Source organism: Bos indicus x Bos taurus, unplaced genomic scaffold, assembly GCF_003369695.1.
Source record: "Bos indicus x Bos taurus breed Angus x Brahman F1 hybrid unplaced genomic scaffold, Bos_hybrid_MaternalHap_v2.0 SuperScaffold_100329, whole genome shotgun sequence".
Classification (NCBI taxonomy): Eukaryota; Metazoa; Chordata; class Mammalia; order Artiodactyla; family Bovidae; genus Bos; species Bos indicus x Bos taurus.
In genome coordinates, this window is record NW_020867083.1 from 300,154 (window position 1) to 317,329 (window position 17,176).

The 17,176-nt window shown below is 38.7% G+C and overlaps 1 pseudogene; it reads right to left on the minus strand.

Moving 5' to 3' along the window:
* Nucleotides 1–15,671: 15,671 nt before the first annotated feature.
* LOC113888502 lies at nucleotides 15,672–16,698 on the minus strand (annotated as a pseudogene).
* Between the last annotated feature and the right edge of the window lie 478 nt (nucleotides 16,699–17,176).

The following is a 17,176-nucleotide window of genomic DNA, read 5'->3' on the forward strand; positions in this document are numbered from 1 at the left end:
AAGTCTTCTAATTTGATACTGAATAATAGTTGAGAGATGAAAAAAAAATCTCACAGAGAATCCACAATCCCTCATATTTAAAGAAAAGCATTTTTCTTCTGCAACAGAAAACTCAAAAGCCATTCAAGAGAATTTTAAGTGAGGAAAAAGGGAAGCTTTTATTTTCTTCAGTTATATACTCAGGGGTGAAATTGCTAGATCATATGGCAGTTCTATTTTTAGTTCTTTGCCGAACTTCCATACTGTTTTCAATTGTGGCTGCACTAATTTACATTCCCACAGTAGTACACGAGAGCTCATTTTTCTCCACATCCTTGCCAACGTTTGTTATTTGTAGCCTTTGATGATAGCCTTTCTAATAGGAATGAGGTGGTATCTCTCTCTGGTTTTGATCTGTGTTTCTTTGATGATCACCAATGTTGAACATCTTTAATGTGCATGTTGGCCATCTGTATGTCTTCTTAAGGAGGGAAAAGTCTATTCAGGTCATTTGCCATTTTTTTTGGTGTCCACTTTTAAATTGTTTTTTAATATTAATTTGTATGAGTTATTTACACATTTGGGATACTAACCCCTTATTAGTTATATCATTTGCACATATTTTCTCCCATTCAGTAGTCTGTCTTTTCATTTTGTCAATGGTTTCCTTTATTGTGAAAAATCTTTTAAGTTTCATCTCTATTTGTTTATATTTGCTTTGGTTCCTTTTGCCTCTGGAGACATATAAAACAAATAGCACTCCAGTTTATGTCAGAATGTTCTGCCTATATTCTCTTCTAGTATTTTTATGGTTTCAGGTCTTACATTAATACTTTTGGAGATTTTTAGTTTAGTTTTGCATATTGTTGCTGTTATTTGGTCACTCAGTCATGTCTAACTCTTCACAACTTCATGGATGGCAACACACCAGGCATCCCTATCCTTCACTATCTCCCAGAATTTGCTCAAATTCATGTTCTTTGAGTCAGTGATGCCAGCCAACCATCTCATCCTCTGTCACTCCCTTCTGCTCCTGCCTTTAATCTTTCACAGCATCAGGGTCTTTTCCAATGGGTCAGCTCTTAGCATGAGGTGGCCAAAGTATTGGAGCTTCTGCTTCAAGATTAGTCCTTTTGATGAATATTCAGGGTTGATTTCCTTTAGGATTGACTGATTTTATCTCCTTGAAGTCCAAGGGATGCTCAAGAATCTTCTTCAGCACCATAGTTCAAAAGCATAAATTCTTTGGTGCTCAGCCTTCTTTATGGTCCAACTCTCACATCCATACATGACTACTGCAAAAACCATAGCTTTGACTATATGGACCTTTGTAGCCAAAGTGATGTCTCTGCTTTTTAATATGCTGTCTAGGTTTGTCATAGCTTTTCTTCCAAGGAGCAGGCATCTTTTAATTTCATGACCGCAGTCACCATCCACAGTGATTCTGGAGCTCAAGAAAATAAATTCTGTCACTGTTTCCATTTTCCCCACCATTTATTTTCCATTGAGTTATGGGACCAGATTCCATGATCTTTGTCTTTTGAATGTTGAGTTTTAAGCCAGCTTTTTCACTCTCTTCTTTCACCTTCATCAAGAGGCTCTTTAGTTCCTCTTCATTTTCTGCCACCGGGGTGGTATCATCTCTGTATCTGAGGTTATTGATATTTCTCCCAGCTATCTTGATTCTGTCTAGTCAAAGCTATTTTTTTTTTTTTAGTAGTCATGTATGGATGTGAGAGTTGGATCATAAAGAAAGCTGAGTGCCAGAGAATTGGTGCTTTAAAACTGTGGTGTTGGAGAAGACTCTTGAGGGTCTCTTGGACTGCAAGGAGATGAAGCCAGTCAGTGTTAAGGAAATCAGTCCTGAATAGTCATTGGAAGGACTAATGCTGAATCTTAAACTCCAATACTTTGGCCACCTGTTGTGGAGAACTGACTTATTGGAAAAGACATTGATGCTGTGTAAGATTAAAGGCTGGAGGAGAAAGGGATGACAGAGGGTGAGATGGTTTGATGGTATCACCTGCTTGATGGATATGAGTTTGAGCAGGATCTGGGAGTTGCTGATGGACAGAGAAGCCTGGTGTGCTGTAGTCCATGGTGTCACAAAGAGTTGGACACGACTGAGCAACTGAACTGAACTGATCTTGATTCTAGCTTGTAATTCATCCAGTCCAGCATTTAGTGTGATGTATCCATGCTAAATAAGCAGAGTGACAGTATACAGCCTTGACATATGCCTTTCCCAATTCTGAACCAGTACATTGTTCCATGTCCTGTTCTAACTGTTGCTTCTTGGCTTGTATACAGATTTCTCAGGAGGCGAGTAAGGTAGTCTGGTATTCTCATCTCTTTAAAAAATTTTCCAGTTTTCTGTGAGCTACACAGTTAAAGGTTTTAGCATAGTCACTGAAACAGATATTTTTCTGGGATTCCCTTTCTTTTTCTATGATCCAATGGATGTTGTAAATTGATCTCTTGTACCTGTGCATTTTCTAAATGCAGCTTGCACACCTGGAAGTTCTTAGTTCAATACTGTTGAAGCCTAGCTTGAAGGGTTGTATGTGGTGTGAGAAAATGTTCTAATTTCATTTTTTACATGTAGCTGTCTAGTTTTCCTAGCACCATTTAAAGAGAATGTCTTCTCCATTGTATATTCTTGCCTTTCTTTTTCATAGATTAATTGGTTGTAGGTGTGTGGGATTTTTTTTTTCCTGGGCACTCTATTCTGTTCCATTGACCTGTGTGTTTATTTTTTGTGCCAGTACATGCTGTTTTGATTACTGCAGCTCTGAAGTATAGCCTGAAGTCAAGGAGCATGAGGTATTCTTTCTTCTCAAAATTGCATTAGCAATTAAGCAGTTTTTTGGTTCTATATATATTTTAGGATTATTTGTTCTAGTTTGGTAAAATATGTCATGTGCATTTTGGTAGGAATTACATTAAATCTGTAGCTTGCTTTGAGTAGTATAAACATTTAAACAATACTAAGTCTTCCAACCTATGAACACAGGATATCTTTCCATTTCTTTGTATGATCTTCAATTGCCTTCATCAACATAATTAAAAGAGATATATGTACCCCCCTCTGTTTGTAGCAACATTATTTAAAGTAGTCATCCATTATATAGATGTTGTAGATAAAATTTATTACATTGAGAAAGTTTCTTGCTAAAGTATTAAATCATACACAGCTCTTGAATATTATAAATGTTTTTAATAAGTATTGAAATTATTATGTGTATATATGTGCCCATATACATTTAAATATGCTTATTATATAATTTGAATGTACATAATTGTCAAAATTTTGAAGAATCTCAGAGTTTTACCCTGTTTGCCTGTTGCTGATTCGGAGATGATGGTAGAAGACAAGATACCTTTGAGTCAGTGGCAAAGAGCTTTCTCAAGGCAGAGCAGGCAGTATGAGCATCAACAAGTCTGTGCTGGTTCCCCTTGCTCCCAAGCCCCACACGGTGATGTGAGGGGGCTCACAATCCTAAGAACACCATGGGTTTGTGTCACAGTTTAAGAATGTAGGGAGGGAGCTCAGCAAGTTTTAATAGAAGAGCAAACACTGTAGTAAAAGCCAAAACCAACCGATTCTTCTGCCACATACGGTGAGCAGTTACAAAGTAGTCATGCTATTAAAAAAAATAGACAGGATATGGAAGGAAACTGTGTCCATGAACAGATAATTGAATAAAGGTAGATATTACCTGGCCATAAAAAGAATGAAATTCTGCCATTTGCAACAACGTAGATGAACCTGGAGGGCATTATGCTAGTAAAATAAGTCTGACAGAGAAACAAATTCTCTGTTATCACCTATATGTGGAATCTAAAAGACAAAACAAATAAATGATTGCAACACAACAGAAACAGGTACAGAGATATAGAGAACAACTAGTGATTCCCAGTGGGGAGAGGGAATTTGGGGGGAGTAAGACAGGGATAGGCAATAAAGAGATGCAAATTATTAAAAGCAAAATACATAAGCAACAAGGATATATTACATAACACAGGGAATATAACCAATATTTTGCAATACAATCTATAAAACATTTTATCACTATGTTGTACACCTGAAACTAATATAATACTGCAGATCAACTATACTTCAAAAAAAAAAAAAAAAAAATAGGGACGTTTTCATCACCAAACTGATCATCTTCTCCTTGTTGGAAGCATTTAGAACTTGGTGAAACTTGTGCCACCTTGCTCTGAAGCAAGACCACTTCAGTAAAACCTCCTGTAAATGCCCAGCCTCATGTTGAGGAAAATAACAGAACTTTCTTGTGAATCTTTCCTTCCCCACCCACAACCAACATAACTCGAAGAAAATAAACTTTCTGTTCTGAGTGTGGAACTTGGAGCCAGCTATGGTGGTGGGCCGAGGAGGCCAGCCCACTGAATATCCAGCCAGCACACTGGTTCACCTCACAATATCTGCAGTGTCTCTCCTTCTGCTGATGGGAGATAAATAGGGCTCTCCACCCAGGGTAGGAACTCCCCAGGTCTGTAGGTGCCCAATATGCTACTGGAGATCACTGGAGAAATAACTCCAGAAAGAATGAAGGGATGGAGCTAAAGGAAAAAAAAAAAAAAACAAAGCTGTGGATGTGACTGGTGATAGAAGCAAGGTCTGATGCTGTAAAGAGCAATATTGCATAGGAACCTGGAATGTTAGGTCCATGAATCAAGGCAAATTGGAAGTGGTCAAACAGGAGATGGCAACAGTGAACGTCGACATGCTAGGAATCAGCGAACTAAAATGGACTGGAATTGGTGTATTTAACTCAGATGACCATTATATCTACTACTGTGGGCAGGAATCCCTCAGAAGAAATGGAGTAGCCATCATGGTCAACAAAAGAGTCCGAAATGCAGTACTTGGATGCAATCTCAAAAATGACAGAATGATCTCTGTTCGTTTCCAAGGCAAATCATTCAATATCATAGTAATTCAAGTCTATACCCCAACCAGTAACACTGAAGAAGCTGAAGTTGAACGGTTCTATGAAGACCTACAAGACCTTTTAGAACTAACACCCAAAAAAGATGTCCTTTTCATTATAGGGGACTGGAATGCAAAAGTAGGAAGTCAAGAAACACCTAGAGTAACAGGCGAATTTGGCCTTGGAATACGGAATGAAGAAGGGCAAAGGCTAATAGAGTTTTGCCAAGAGAATGCACTGGTCATAGCAAACACCCTCTTCCAACAACACAAGAGAAGACTCTACACATGGACATCACCAGATGGTCAACACTGAAATCAGATTGATTATATTCTTTGCAGCCAAAGATGGACAAGCTCTATACAGTCAGCAAAAACAAGACTGGGAGCTGACTGTGGTTCAGATCATGAACTCTTTATCGTCAAATTCAGACTTAAATTGGAGAAGTAGAGAAAACCACTAGACCATTCAGGTATGACCTAAATCAGATTCCTTATGATTATACAGTGGAAGTGAGAAATAGACTTAAGGGCCTAGATCTGATAGATAGAGTGCCTGATGAACTATGGACTGAGGTTCATGACATTGTACAGGAGACAGGGATCAAGACCATCCCCATGGAAAAGAAATGCAAAAAATCAAAATGACTGTCTGAGGAGGCCTACAAATAGCTGGGAAAAGAAGAGAAGCAAAAAGCAAAGGAGAAAAGGAAAGATATAAACATCTGAATGCAGAGTTCCAAAGAAGAGGAAGGAGAGATAAGAAAGCCTTCCTTAGTGATCAATGCAAATAAATAGAGGAAAACAACAGAATGGGAAAGACTAGAGATCTCTTCAAGAAAATTAGAGATACCAAGGGAATATTTCATGCAAAGATGGGCTTGATAAAGGACAGAAATTGTATGGACCTAACAGAAGCAGAAGATATTAAGAAGAGGTGGCAAGAATGCACAGAAGAACTGTACAAAAAAGAACTTCATGACCCAGATAATCATGATGGTGTGATCACTCACCTAGAGCCAGACATCCTGGAATGTGAAGTCAAATGGGCCTTAGAAAGCATCACTATGAACAACACTACTGAAGGTGATGGAATTCCAGTTGAGCTATTTCATATCCTGGAAGATGATGCTGTGAAAGTGCTTCACTCAATATGCCATAAAATTTGAAAAACTCAGCAGTGGCCACAGGACTGGAAAAGGTCAGTTTTCATTCCAATCCCAAAGAAAGGCAATGCCAAAGAATGCTCAAACTACCGCACAATTGCACTCATTTCACATGCTAGTAAAGTAATGCTCAAGATTCTCCAAGCCAGGCTTCAGCAGTACGTGAACCGTGAACTTCCTGATGTTCAAGCTGGTTTTAGAAAAGGCAGAGGAACCAGAGATCAAATTGTCAACATCTGATGGATCATGGAAAAGGAAGAAAGTTCCAGAAAAACATCTATTTCTGCTTTATTGACTATGCCAAAGCCTTTGACTGTGTGGATCACAATAAACTGTGGAAAATTCTGAAAGAGATGGGAATACCAGACCATCTGACCTGCCTGTTGAGAAACCTATATGCAGATCAGGAAAAACAGTTAGAACTGGACATGGAATAACAGACTGGTTCCAAATAGGAAAAGGAGTATGTCAGGGCTGCCTATTATCACCCTGCTTATTTAACCCCTATGCAGAGTACATCATGAGGAACGCTGGGCTGGAAGAAGCACAAGCTGGAATCAAGATTGCTTGGAGAAATATCAATAACCTCAGATATGCAGATGACACCACCCTTATAGCAGAAAATGAAGAGGAACTAAAAAGCCTCTTGATGCAAGTGAAAGAGGAGAGTGAAAAAGTTGGCTTAAAGCTCAACATTTGAAAACGAAGATCATGGCATCTGGTCCCATCACTTCATGGAAAATAGATGGGGAAATAGTGGAAACAGAGTCAGATTTAATTTTCTTGGGTTCCAAAATCACTGCAGATTGTGACTGCAGCCATGAAATTCAAAGACGCTTACTCCTTGGAAGGAAAGTTATGACCAACCTAGATAGCATATTGAAAAGCACAGACATTACTTTGCCAACAAAGGTCTGTCTAGTCAAGGCTATGGTTTTTCCAGTGGTCGTGTATGGATGTGAGTTGGACTGTGAAGAAAGCTGAGTGCTGAAGAATTTATACTTTTGAACTATGGTGTTGGAGAAGACTCTTGAGAGTCCCTTGAACTGCAAGGAGATCCAACCAGTCCATTCTAAAGGAGATCAGTCCTTGATGTTCTTTGGAATACTGATGCTAAAGCTGTAACTCCAATACTTTGTCCACCTCAGGCGAAGAGTTGTCTCATTGGAAAAGACTCTGATGCTGGGAGGGATTGTAGGCGGGAGGAGAAGGGGACGACAGAGAATGAGATGGCTGGATGGCATCACCAACTCGAGGGACATGAGTTTGGGTGAACTTCAGGAGTTGGTGATGGACAGGGAGGCCTGGCTTGCTGCAGTTCATGGGGTAGCAAATAGTTGGACACGACTGAGCAACTGAACTGAGCTGAACTGACCCAGGGTATTGTTCAGGTTCAGTCACAGGTTTGTCTGACAGTGCTGGGGATGAGCAAAGAAGCTCCTCATCAGTGATAAAGAGCCAATCAGTGTTCCATTGTTCTGTCATTTATTGGTGTAGCTCCTCATCAGTTATGAAGAACTGGTCAGTGTTCCATTGTTCTGTTATTTATTGGTGATAATGCAGGAGATAGATAGGTTCTAGGTTAGGCATTTATAAGTAGCTGCCTGTTTACATTTCATGGGGCAAGAAAAAGGCTGGCTTCAGGCCAGACACTTATAACTATCCTCCTGTTAGCATAGACTGAGGCAGGAGATAGGTGGGCTCCAGGTTAATCAATTTACAGTTTACAATCAGCCTCCTCTCTACTCTCCCAAATGGAACAATAGGAAAAGGGTAAATAACCAGGCTTTGTTTCTTGGGGACACCTTAAAATAACACTCATAGCAGAAATAAAGAGGAGCTAGCCCCTGTAAACCATTAAGAGGACACACATTTCCCTTCCTTGGGAGGGAGATGCTGCACGTGCATAGAAACTCTCCTCAGGGTCAAAAGGCAGGGAATGTCAGAGCATAATGAGTCTTGCTTCTCCCAATGCCTTTGCATTGAAATCTATATTGGCTGAGGGGTGCACGCACACCTAGGGGAGGATCCTGAGGCAAATTAGCCTGAAGGAGCAAAACAAGATTAGCCAGAGGGAAGACAAAGACCTGGAAAACTAATTTAAACTTCCTAAAGACACAACTCTTGTTACTGACACTAAGTTCACCTGTGCATCTTTCCTCATGTACTCTGCTTTTTTAATAAATTCTTTAAATTTCTCTTTACTTTTCATCTCCTCATCAGAATTTATTCTTTTCAAGGCAGGCAAGGACTGAGGACTTAGGCTCTAGTGGTTGGCCTCTGTGGTCTAGTGGTTAGAACTGCTGATCAGGGAACTAAGGCCTCGTTTTCAGCTACTGTTCACTGCTGCAGGCATCCAAAATTGGAGCTCTCCTCTCTCCTTTTCTCTTCCTCTTAACTAGTACATCCCATCACAACATCAGAGTCTCAGTGAGAGAGATTATTCCTGCCAGACACTCTCTTTCTCATCACCACAACCAGGGTACAGTTTCCAATTTGGAGGGGCCAGAAACACAGCGCCACCAGGCTGCCCTGTGGGAGAAGGACAAGGTCGAGGCTTTGGTCCTGACCCACGTGAGAGGCTTCATTATAGCCTTCCCAGTCTTCAAGGACTCACCTTCTACTTTTTGGTGCAATTTCTGTACAATTCAAGGGAGCAGTTTAAAGGGTCATGTCAAGTAGTCAGTTAAGAGTTTCAGTCTAACTTCCAATAATTAGGTTTCCCATCTTCCTAGACCAGGTTTCTCAACATTAGCACTAGTATCCAGCACTATTTTAGACTGGATAATTCATGTTTTAACCAAAGACTGTACATATTTAATATTTACCTTTTTCTAAAAAGACTTTTTAAAGGGCATTCTTAAGTACACAGAAAAATTGAGAGGAAGATACAGAATTTCCTGTATAGCCCCTGCTCTCACACGTGTATTCAGTTCAGTTCAGTTGCTCAGTCGTGTCTGACTCTTTCTGACCCCATGAACTGCAGCAGGCCAGGCCTCCCTGTCTATCACCAACTCCCAGAGTCCACCCAAACCCATGTCCATTGAGTTGGTGATGCCATCCAGCCATCTCATCCTCTGTTGTCCCCTTCTCCTCCTGCCCTCAATCTTTCCCAGCATCAGGGTCTTTTCAAATGAGTCAGCTCTTCACATCAGGTGGCCAAAGTATTGGAGCTTCAGCTTCACATCAGTCCTTCCAATGAACACCCAGGACTGATCTCCTTTAGAATGGACTGGTTGGATCTCCTTTCAGTCCAAGGGACTTTCAAGAGTCTTCTCCAACATCAAAGTTCAAAAGCATCAATTCTTTGGTGCTCAGCTTTCTTTGTAGTCCAACTTTCACATCCATACATGACCACTGGAAAAATCATAGCCTTGACTAGGACGGACCTTTGTTGACAAAGTAATGTCTGCTTTTCAATATGCTATCTAGGTTGGTCATAACTTTCCTTCCAAGGAGTAAGTGTCTTTTAGTTTCATGGCTGCAGTCACCATCTGCAGTGATTTTGGAGCCCAGAAAAATAAAGTCTGACACTGTTTCCACTGTTCCCTCATCTATTTCCCATGAAGTGATGGGACTAGATGCCATGATCTTCGTTTTCTGAATGTTGAGCTTTAAGCCAACTTTTTCACTCTCCTCTTTCACTTTCATCAAGACGCTCTTTAGTTCTTCACTTTCTGCCACAAGGGTTAGTGTAGCCTTCCCATTATCAATATCCTCCATCACTGTAGCACATTTGTTACAATTGATAAACCTACTTTGACACATCATTATCACCCAAAGCCCATAGTTTATGTTAGGGTTCACCCCTGGGGTTCTACATTCAATGGATTCGGACACATGTATAGTCACATTTATCCATCATCTTAATATCATGCAGGGCATTTTCACTGCCCTAAAAATTCTCTGTGCTCTACCTATTCATCCCTTTCCTCCTATCCCTACCCCTAGCAAATACTTGTCTTTTAAATGTCTCCAGAGTTTGGATTTTCTAGAATGTCATATATTTAGAATAATGTAACATGTAGCCTTTTCAGATTGGCATCTTTCACTAGAGAAATTTAAATTTTCTCTATCTTTTCATGACTTGATAACTCATTTCTTTTTACTGCTTCATTATATTCCATATTCTGGGTGCACTGCTATATATTTATCCATTCACCTACTGAAGGAAATCTTGATTACATCCACTTTGGGGCAATTATGAGTAAAACTGCAATAAATATCTGTGAGCAGACTTTTGTGCAGACACAAGTATCCAATTTCTTTGAAGTAAGTACCAGGGAGTGCCATTGCTATCATATGTTAAAAGTATGTTTAGTTTTATAAGAAATTACCAAATCATCTTCCAAAGTGAAAGTGAAAGTTGTTCAGTCATGTCCGACTCATTGCAACCCTGTGGGCTATACAGTCCATGGAATTCTCCAGGCCAGAATAGTGGAGTCGGTAGCCTTTCCCTTCTCCAGGGGATCTTCCAGACCCAGAAATTGAACCCGGGTCTCCTGCATTGCAGGAAGATTCTTTACCAACTGAGCTATCAGGGAAGCCCAAGTTTTATATGAAATTACCAAATCATCCTCCAAAGTGTCTGCTATATTTTGTACATATATCAGCAATGATTGAGTTCTGCAGTTCCACATACTTTCCAGTATTTGATGTTATTAATGTTCTAGATTTTGGCCAACTAATAGGTGTGTATATGTGTTAGTCGCTCAGTCATGTCCAATCTTTACCATCCGATGGACTATATAGCCTGCCAAGTTCCTCAGTCCATGAGATTTCCCAGGCAAGAATACTGAAGTGGGTTACCATTCCCTTCTTCAGGAGATCTTCCCAATCCAGGGATCAAACCCAGGTAACCTGCATTGTAGGCAGACTCTATCAACTGAGTCACCAGGGAAGCCCCTAACAAATGTGTAGTAGTGGTATAATCTTGGTGAGTTTTGATATATGCTTACATTCATAATACAATCACCACAATCAAGATACTAAACTTATCTATTCACTCCAAAACTTTCCTTGGGTTCTCCTGTAGTTTTCTTGGTGTGATAAGTACACTTAAAATGAGATTTCTCCTATTAACATATTTTTAATTTATCTATTTTTAATTCAAGGATAATTGTTTTACAATATTTTGTTGGTGTCAGCCATACACCAACATGAATCAGCAATAGGTATACATATGTCCCCTCCCTCTTGAACATCCCTCACACCTCCTACTCCATCCCTTTAGGTAGTCACAGAGCCCCAGTATGGTTTCCCTGAGTCACACAGGAAATTCTCTGTTTTACATATGGTAAAGGACTGTAGAAGATTGTGAAAGTCAGTCAGTCAAGTCCGACTCTTTTTGACTCCATGAACTATACAGTCCAGGGAATTCTCCAGGCCAGAGTACTGGAGTGGGTAGCCTTTCCCTTCTCCAAGGGATCTTCCCAAACCAGGGATCAAACCCAGGTCTCCTGCATTGCAGGCGGATTTTTTACCAGCTGAGCCATTAGGGAAGCCCTAGGATACTGGAGTGGGTAGTCTACCCCTTCTCCAGTAGATCTTCCCGACCCAGGAATCAAACCAGGGTCTGCTGCAATGCATGAGGATTCTTCACCAACTGAGCTATCAGAGAAGCCTCTTACATGTGCTAGAATATATGTTTCCTTGCTACTTTCTCCATTCATCCTACCCTCACCTTCCTCTGCCCTTCCATGTCCATAAGTCTGTTCTCTACATCTGTGTCTCCATTGCTGCCTTCCAAATACGTTCATCAGTACCATCTTTCTAGATTCCATATATATATGTGTTAACGTATGATACTTGTTTTTCTCTTTCTGACTTACTCTCTCTGCTTAACAGGCTCTAGGTTCCATCTCATTAATACTGATTCAAATGCTGAGTATTTTATGGCTGAGTACAATTCCACTGTGTATATGTAATACAACTTCTTTATCCATTCATCTATCAATGGACATCTAAGATGCTTCCATGTCCTAACTATTATAAACAGGTATGCAGTGAACATTGGGGTACATGTGTCTTTTTAAATTATGGTTTTCTCAGGCTATATGCCTAATAGTGGGATTGTTGGGTCATATGTTGGATAGCTTTATTCTTAGTTTTTAAGGAATCTCCATACAGTCTTCCATAGTGGCTTCATCAATTTACATTCCCACCAACAGTGCAAGAGGGTTCATTTTTCTCCACATCCTCTCTGGCATATTTATTCTTTGTAGATTTTTTGATGATGGCCATTCTGACCAGTGTGAGGTGATATCTGATTATAGTTTTTATTCACATTTCTCTAATAGTGAGTGATGTTGATCATCTTTTCATGTGTTTGTTAGCCATCTGTATGTCTTCTTTGGAGAAATGTCTGCTTAGGTCTTTTGCTCATTTTTTGATTGAGTTGTTTGCTTTTCTGGTATTGAGTTGCATGAGCTGCTTGTATATTTTGAAAATTAATCCTTTGTCAGTTGTTTCATTTGCTATTATTTTCTCCCATTCTGAGGGTTTGTTTTTTCACCTTGTTTATAGATTCCTTTGCTGTCCAAAAGTCTTTAAATTAAATTAGGTCCCAATTGTTTATTTTTGTTTTTATTTCCATTACTCTAAGAGGTGGGTCTTGCTGTGATTTATGTCATACAGTGTTCTGCATATGCTTTCCTTTAAGAGTTTTATAATTTCTTGTCTTACATTTAGGTATTTAATCCAGTTGGAATATATCTTTGGGTATGGAGTTAGGAAATGTTCTAATTTCATTCTTGTGCATGTAACTGTCCAGTCCTCCCAGCACCATTTATTGAAGAGATTATCTTTGCTCCATTGTATATTCTTGCCTCCTTTGTTGACGATAAGGTGCCCATAGGTGCTTGGGTTTATCTTTGAGCTTTTCATCTTGTTCCATTGGTCTACATTTCTATTTTTGTGACAGTACCATACTGTCTTGATGATTGTAGCTTTGTAGTTAGTCTGAAGTCAGGCAGTTTGATTCCTTCATCTCCATTCTTTCTATTTGGGGTCTTTTGCGTTTCCATACAAATTGTGATTTTTTTTTTTTTTGTTCTAGTTCTGTGAAAAATTCCATTGGTCATTTGATAGGGATCACTTTAAATCTTTTGACTGCATTTGGTGGAATAGTCATTTTCACAATATTGATTCTTCCAACCCAGGTACATGGAATATCTCTTCATCTGTTTATGTCATCTTTGATTTCTTTCATCAGTGTCTCATAGTTTTGTGTATACAGCTCGTTTGTCTCCTTAAGATGTTTATTCCTAGGCAGTTTATTCATTCTGTTTTAATGGTAAATGGGACTGATTCCTTACTTTTTGTTTCTGATTTTTATTGTTATTGTATAGGGCTGCAAGTGATTTCTGTGTATTGATTTCGCATCTTGAAACTTTATTAAATTCACTGATTGGCTCTATTAATTTTCTGGTAGTATCTTTAGGAGTTTTTTAAGGTACAGTATCATGTCATCTGAAAACAGTGAGAGTTTTACTTCTTCTTTTCTAATCTGAATTCCTTTTATTTCTTTTACTTCTCTGATTGCTGTGGCTATGACTTCCAAAATTATATTGAATAATAGTGATGAGAGTGGCCCATTTATCTTATTTATGATCTTAGAGGGAATGGCTTCAGTTTTTCAAGATTAATAATGATGTTTGCTTTGGGTTTATCATGGCTTTTATTATGTTGAAGTAGGCTCCTTCTATGCCCTTTTTTGAAAGAATTTTTATTATAAACTGGTGCTCAATTTTGTTGAAAGTTTTTTCTGGATCTATTGAGATTATCATATGGTTTTATCTTTCAGTTTGTTGATATGGTGTAGCACATTGATTAATTTGTGTAGACTGAAGAATCCTTGCATCCTTGGGTAAACTCAATTTGATTATGGTGTATCATCTTTTTAATGTGTTATTGAATTCTGTTTGCTAGAATTTTGTTGAGGATTTTTGCATCTATGTTCATCAGTGATATTTGCCTATAAGTTTCTTTTTTGTGATGTCTTTATCTGGTTTTGGTATCAGGGTGATGGTTGCCTCATACATTAAGTTTGGAAGTATTCCTTCCTCTGCAATTTTTCAAAAGCGTTTCAGAAAGATAGGCATTAGTTCTCTTTAAATGTTTGATAGAATTCCCCTGTGATACTATATGGCCCTGGGCTTTTGTGTTTTGGGAGATTTTTGATCACATTTTCTATTTCAGTGCTTATAATTGACTTATTCATAGTTTCTATTTCTTCCTGGTTCAGTCTTGGTACCTTAAACTTTTCTAAGAATCTGTCCACTTCTTCCATGTTGTTCATTTTATCAGCATACAGTTGCCCATAATAGTCTCTTTTCATCCTTTGTATTTCTGCATTGTCTGTTGTAACCTCTTCTTTTTCATTTCTAATTTTGTTGATTTGACTCTTCTCCCTTTTTGTCTTAATGAGTTTGGCTAATGGCTTGTCAGTTTTGTTTATCTTCTCAAAAAAAAACAAAAACAAAAACAAAAACAAAAAACCCAACAACAGTTTTTAGTTGTATTAATCTTTAATATTGTTTCCTTCACTTCTTTCTCATTTATTTATGCTCTAATCTTTTTGATTTCTTTCCTTCTGCTAACTTTGGGGTTTTTTTGTTCTTCTTTTTCCAATTGCTTTATGTAAAGTTAGGTTGTCTATTCAATGTTTTTCTTGTTTCTTGAGGCAGGATTGTATTGCTATAAATTTCCTTCTGAGAACTGCTTTTGCTGCATCCCATAGGTTTTGGGTCATAGTGTTTTCATTGTCTCTAGGAATTTTTTATTTCCTTTTTTATTTTTTCAGTGACCTGTTTGTTATTTAGAAATGTATTGTTTAATCGCCATAATCACCATGTACTTTTGTTTCTTACAGTTTTTCTTTCTGTCACTGATATCAAGTCTCATAGCATTTTGGTCAGAAACACGCTTGATATGATTTCAATTTTCGTAATTCTACTAAGGCTTTATTTATGACCCAAGATGTGGTCTATCCTGAAGAATGTTCCATGTGCACTTAAGAAGAAAGTGTATTCTGCATTTGGATGGAATGTCCTGAATATATCAATTAGGTCCATCTGGTCTAATGTGTCATTTAAGGCTTGTGTTTTGTTATTAATTTTCTGTTTTGATGATCTGTCCTTTGGTGTAAGTGGGGTGTTAAAATCCCCTACTATTATAGTGTTATTGTCAGTTTCTTCTTTTATGTCTGTTAGTGTTTGTCTTATGCACCTATGTTGGATGCACAAATATTTACGATTGTTACATCTACTTCTTGGATTGGTCCATTGATTGTTATGTAGTGTCCTTCTTTATTTCTGCAATATTCCTTATTTGATGGTCTACTTTGTCTGATATAAGAATTGCTACTCCAGCTTTCCTTTGATTTCCACTTGCATGTAATATATTTTTCCATCCTCTCACTTTCACTCTGTATATGTCTCTAGGTCTGAAGTAGACTTCTTGTAGACACATATATACATGTCTTGTTTATATATCAATTTGATCAGTTTGTGTCTTTTGGTTGGGCAATTTAATCTGTTTACATTTAAAGTAATTATTGATATGTATGTTTATGGTCGATGTGAAGCATGGTCGATGTGAAGCATGGCAGGGTTGTATTTTTCAGGGTTATTGTGGAAACTGACCATCCTATCCTTCTGATTAATACTTGTGAAAATCTCATCACCTTCTGTCATGTACAGGACATAGTTTTCTGCCTCCTGAAGCTTAGATAACTGCAAACAAATTGTAATATCTTGTAATGACAGTGTTAAAAAGGTCTTGGTGTGCCTCTGGAACAGGCATTGCTCCACCAGCCTCTGTTGTGGTTTCATGTAAAGGTCTTGCTGTGCTTGGTCACCAGGCTGTGGAGCTCAGAGGGGTTGTTGATGGAGTACACTTTTGCTAACTTGTGGTATGTATTAAGCGAAGAGGCTTAATGAATCTATCCATGATTTGAGACATTTATTTCAGCAGCTGCTGTAAGTATTTTCCCCAGAAGGATCAAAGAAATCAGAATATATTTTTTATAAGACTCCAGCATGATGTGACTGACAGCCATAGTGGGCGTGGTGATGGCCTGCCCATAGAAGTAAAGCACCCGCTTGACGTTCTTCAGCCTGGTGTAAACCATCCTGCTGTAGTAATAGCAGCCCAGGAAGTGCTTCACAACATAGGGCCTATTCTCTTTGCAGATGTCCACCATGTCCATGTCCAGGTACAGTAGGGCTGGCTTAGACCATTTTGCCAGCAAACTGCTGGCAGAGGTAGGTGTGCACAGAGGTCACCTGGTTTGTGTTCATTTATATCTTGTTGATGGCCTGCCTAAGGATGCCAATTCTATGCAGGGGCTGTTTTCTTTCCACAATTGCATCTGTTAGCTGATGGCAAAGTCTAGTAACTAGACACAACAATAGCAAAATATTGGAGAAATAAATGACTACAGGGTGGAACACATGCCCTGGAGAAGATGAAAACCAAATTGCCCTAACAGGTGTCTATTTCATAGCAGATGTGCTCCCTGTTATAAGTGCTGATAAAGAACTGAACATGGGAGAAGAACCTCTTGAAGTTGGGAATGCTGGGCATAGAAAACTTCACAAACCTTGGGTTGAGAGTTGGTTGACACTGTTAACAAACTGCTCCAGGGCTGATGCCATGTTCCTAGCTGTCAAGTGGTGGAGACAGCACATGCCTCCTAACACATTTTAAAGTTCACAATACTATATTGTTAGCTGTAGGTGCTATGTTGTGCAGCAGATATCTAGAATTCATTCATGTTGAAAAACTGAAAATTTAAGCCTATCAAATGATAACTTCCCTTTTCCCTCACCCTCCATCCCTTGGCAGCCACCATTCTATTCTTTGTTTCTCTGAGTTTGACTACTTTAGATGCCTTATGTAGGTAGAATCAGGCAGTATTTGCTTGTCTGTGACTGGTTTATTTCACTTAGCATAATATTCTTTAGGTTCAACTATGTTGTCATAAATGGCTGGATTTCACTTTTTAAGCCTAAATAATATTCCATTGAGTGTCTGTACCACATATTCTTTATCCATGTATCTGTTGATGGGC